This window comes from Scylla paramamosain, chromosome 33 (genome assembly GCF_035594125.1).
Source record: "Scylla paramamosain isolate STU-SP2022 chromosome 33, ASM3559412v1, whole genome shotgun sequence".
Lineage (NCBI taxonomy): Eukaryota > Metazoa > Arthropoda > Malacostraca > Decapoda > Portunidae > Scylla > Scylla paramamosain.
The window spans coordinates 17,147,281-17,152,367 of record NC_087183.1 but is presented as its reverse complement, the minus strand read 5'-3'; positions in this window follow the sequence as shown (position 1 = coordinate 17,152,367).

Sequence of the window (5,087 nt, the reverse complement as noted above, 5' to 3'; positions counted from 1 at the left end):
TTAAATGATTACTTAATTTCGGTTTTTTGTTATTATTATTGTTTTAACGAGTATTTTTTTTGTTTTATTTTACTCTTTTCTCTCATTTTATTTTTATATTTTCAAAACTCACCTATGCATTATTTTCCCCCTTTTCCACATCTTCCACATTCACATTTTTCATATTTTCACATTCTTTCACATTTTACATATTCATATTTTTCTGTTTTTTTCTTCTATTTTTTTACGCTTTTCCTTAATTTTCATATTTCAAAATTCATCTACGCATTATTTTTTTCCCCTTTTCTTCACATTTGTGCTCATTTTCTTTAACAATTTTCTACTATTTTATTCTTTATTTTCTTTTTGTGGGCAACTGTTTCAAACTCTTCATGCATTTTCTTGTCTTTACTTATTTTTTTCCCCCTTCTTTTACAAATTTCTAAACTTTATATTCTTCCTTCCACTTTTCCCCGTAAAGAAGAAGGAAAAATTAACTTTCAAAATTCAAACCTCGCCTTATTCATTAAAATCAATTTCCCTTTCGATTTTCACCAATTATTTCCCATCCGCGGTTCCCAGAAGTCAGGAACAGAGAGAGAGAGAGAGAGAGAGAGAGAGAGAGAGAGAGAGAGAGAGAGAGAGAGAGAGAGAGAGAGAGAGAGAGAATACAATATAACGAAAATTAAAAAGAACACAATAGATAAAAAAAATAATAATAAAATGCTAAATAAAATAAAATGAAAGAATAAAAAAAATAACAGATAAGTAAACATGACAACGAAACTGAAAAGCAAAGAATAAATAAACAAATATGAGAAAAAATAATAAAGAGAAAATAAAATTAAATTAAAAAAAGAATAGAAGAATAGAAGCAATAGGTTGATAAACAAGACACAGAATAAAAACGTCAAAATAAAGTAAAAATATAATGGAATAAAAAAAATTAGACGACACAAACAAAAAAAAACGAGGAATAAAGTAGAAATAAAAAAAAAACAAATAGACGAATGTAACACAAAGAAGAAATTAGAAAAAGAAGAAGAAGAAGAAGAAGAAGAAGAAGAAAGGAGGAAGACAGAGAATATAGAAAAAGAATACAAACAAGACAAAGGTGAAACACAAAAAAAAGTAAAATAATGAAAAAGAAAAAACAGAAAATCGAACATGAAAACAAAAAAAAGACAAAAAATGAAAATTGAGAAATAAAAAAACATAAAAAACCAAAAATATGAGACACAGGAAAAGGGAAAACAGGAAACCATTTGATTTTCCCCAGCCAACAAATTAGAGCAGCCAATTTATTTTCCACGGCACTGAACTTTCCACACAAGAACTCCACACGCCACGCCCATTACAGGTAACCCACCTATGTACACTTACCTTTAATTAACACACCCTACCCCCTTACCTTCCTCTCCTACCTGCCCACACCTCTCTCTCTCTCTCTCTCTCTCTCTCTCTCTCTCTCTCTCTCTCTCTCTCTCTCTCTCTCTCTCTCTCTCTATTCCTTTTCTATGCTTATCTTGTTTTGTCTTCTCTTCTCTTCTGTGTCATTTGTCTCTTATTCATCGTGTTTATTTACGCTTTTTTCTTGTTTTTTTTTGTTTGTCTTCTTGTTTTTATTTTCGTTTCTTTGTTCTTCTCTTCATTTATGTTCGTTCTGTTACGTATTCTTCTCCTCCTCCTCCTCCTCCTCTTCCTACAACTACTACTACTACTACTAATCCATCACCACCATTCATCCTCTTCCTCCTGCTGCTCCTCCTCTTCCTCCTCCTTCATCTACCACCACCACCACTACCACCACCATCACCACCACCATCTCCTCACTCATTCTTTCATTACATATTTCAACCAATTATCTCCCGTGACGGCGAGAGAACAAGATAATTTTCACTCAACCACGAGACGTCAAAAAAAAAAAAGAGTGGGTAGTTTAGTGAGGCAATTAACAAGAAAGGTAATAATTAACGGGGGTAGTAGTAATATTTTTTTTGGGGGGGTAAACTAATATTTTTCCCGAGTCTGCTGCCCCTTAATTAATGGTAATGAGCCGACCAGATAAGACGCGCGGGCAATTAGTCAAACAATTAGCCTCACCTCTCCCTCAGACCGTGCTAATTACAGGAGTGTCAATTATACTCAATACAGGGACAGCGCAGTTAACACATACTGATGCAGGTCAGCGGAATGCTATTGTCACCCCTTGATTGAAAGAGAACCTGACTCGTTTTCTATTCGTTTTTTTAGTCATATGTTCCTCCTTTGATGTATATTTGTAAAGGAAATAAGTAAGTAAGTTTTAGCTATCAGTTCTAGGGGGATTATTATTGTTACACCTCGTTTTCTATTCGTTTTCTATTCGTTTTCTTTCGTGATTTATTTATCTGATATTTATTTATAAAGGAAACAGTAAAATAAGTGTTTCATAGCACAGTTAACACAAACTGCCGGGAGCTGGGAGTCTCGGGAATGTTATTGTCACCCCATGGATCAGTACTTGTTCTCGTTTTCTATTTATTTATTTATATATTTTTTTTCCTAATCCTTTGATATCTATTTCAAAGGGATTTTTTTTTTCAACAGACAATAAGAGTTAATTTTGAAACACACGAAAAAAAAAGTATACAAGCACACTACTCTTGAAAAAAAAAAAAAAAAAAAGTGGAGATAATCAATTAAAATCATAATCAACAGTGAAATAGTAAAAACAAAAGAGAGAGAGAGAGAAAAAATACGGAAAAAAATCACACACAAAAAAAAAATTAAAAGACACTAAAAAATACAAATAACGAAAGATTAACAATAAAATAACCCAAAAACTTTAAAAAAAAACACACAGTATAAAAAAAATAAATAGAAAAATTTAAAGAAAGGAAAAATCAGGAAAATTAAACCAAAAGTGAGTGTCTCTTAAGGCGTAGACAGGACTGATAAAGCGAGGATCACCGGTAGCACAGCCTAAATACACACACCCACAGTGGATATGAAGGGCGTGTGTTTGTTCGCTTTGTTTAGAGTCGATACCGTGTGTGTGTGTGTGTCTGTGTGTGTGTGTGTGTGTGTGTGTGTGTGTGTGTGTGTGTGTGTGTAGTAATTGCAAAGCCACGTTCATTAACTGTGTGAATATCTGGTTTTAAATATTTTTCTATTACCTTTCTCTCTCTCTCTCTCTCTCTCTCTCTCTCTCTCTCTCTCTCTCTCTCTCTCTCTCTCTCTCTCTCTCTCTCTCTCTAAAAAGATAATTAAACCCTAAAAAAACAAGAACATTAATTACAAAACTGAAAAAGAATCTCTCTCTCTCTCTCTCTCTCTCTCTCTCTCTCTCTCTCTCTCTCTCTCTCTCTCTCTCTCTCTCTCTCTCTCTTAAAACGGCACGCAGAGAGAGAGAGAGAGAGAGAGAGAGAGAGAGAGAGAGAGAGAGAGAGAGAGAGAGAGAGAGAGAGAGAGAGAGAGAGAGAGAGGGGAGGGAGGAGAAGGGAGGGGGATGAGGAGGGGACACAACAGATGTCTTGGGGGAGATGAGTGGCAGGGAGAAGAAGATGAAGTGGTTTGGGAGGAGGAGGAGGAGGAGGAGGAGGGAGGAGGAGGAGGAGGAGGAGGAGGAGGAGAGGGAAGAGGGAAACAGAGGAAGGAGATAAGTGTTTTGGTGGTGGTGGTGATGATGGTAGTAGTGGTAGTAGTAGTAGTAGTAGTAGTAGTAGTAGTAGTAGTAGTAATAGTCGTAGTGGTGGAGGTGGTGGTGGTAGTGGTGGTTGATGGAAAATAAATGTGTTCATGCGTGGAGGAGGAGGAGGAGGAGAAGGAGGAGGAGGAGGAGGAGGAGGAGTAAAAAGGAGACGGGAAAAGATGTGAAGAAATAAGAAGAGGAAGAGAAGGATGAAAGAGAAAGAAGGAGACGTGGAGGAAGAAGTGGAGGAGGAGGAGGAGGAGGAGGAGGAGGAGGAGGAGGAGGAGGAGAGGAGGAGGAGAAAATTGCCTTCGGAAAGAGAAACAAGATAATACAAGACACGCATTGCTTACAAGGAGGAGGAGGAGGAGGAGGAGGAGGAGGAGGAGGAGGAGGAGGAGGAGGAAGGAGGAAGAGGAGGAGGTCTCAATACACTAAAGTGAGCGGGAGAGGAGATAGTGTCTTCCTGTATAATAGTCTCCCAGGGATAGTCATTCTAAACCTCCTCCTCCTCCTCCTCCTCCTCCTCCTCCTCCTCCTCCTCCTCTTCCTCCTCCCATTACCTTACTCCTTCCTTCCTCTCACTTCCTCCGCCTCACTTCCTCCTCCTCCTCCGTTCTCATGTATTCCCTATCCTCCTCTCTCTCTCTCTCTCTCTCTCTCTCTCTCTCTCTCTCTCTCTCTCTCTCTCTCTCTCTCTCTCTCTCTCATTTCGAACCTGAGCCAAAGATTAAATTAATATAAAGTTTTCCTAATGAACTAACTAAAAAACAACAAATAAATGAGATGGAAGGGTGCCAAAAATATTATGAAGCATTTTTCGAGAGGGGTAGGAGTAGCAGTAGTAGTAGTAGTAGTAGTAGTAGTAGTAGTAGTAGTAGTAGTAGTGGTAGTAGTAGTAGTGGTGGTGGTGGTGGTGGTGGTATCAATATATGCCAATATCTGTCGAGTTTGTGGGAAGTTTCGAGAGAGAGAGAGAGAGAGAGAGAGAGAGAGAGAGAGAGAGAGAGAGAGAGAGAGAGAGAGAGAGAGAGAGAGAGAGAGAGAGAAAACGTTGACACACACTGAACTAAGAACTGGTAAAAAGAAGAAAAACAAGAACAAGAAGACGAAGAAAAAGAAGAAGAAGAAGAAGAAGAAGAAGAAGAAGAAGAGAAGTTAAAGGGAGAGTTAAAGGGAGAGTAAGGGAGGGTAAAGGGAGAATATACGTGTTGTTCCCTTGTCCACTGGTAAGAGGTTTATTAACTAATGGAGGTGTAGGAAGCGCCGCCATTATCTCGGATTGGTGGTGGTGGTGGTGGTGGTGGTGGTACACATGATAATCTCTGTTCTCTCTCTCTCTCTCTCTCTCTCTCTCTCTCTCTCTCTCTCTCTCTCTCTCTCTCTCTCTCTCTCTCTTTATATTTATGTAGATATCAAAGTTACTGATTAAAAC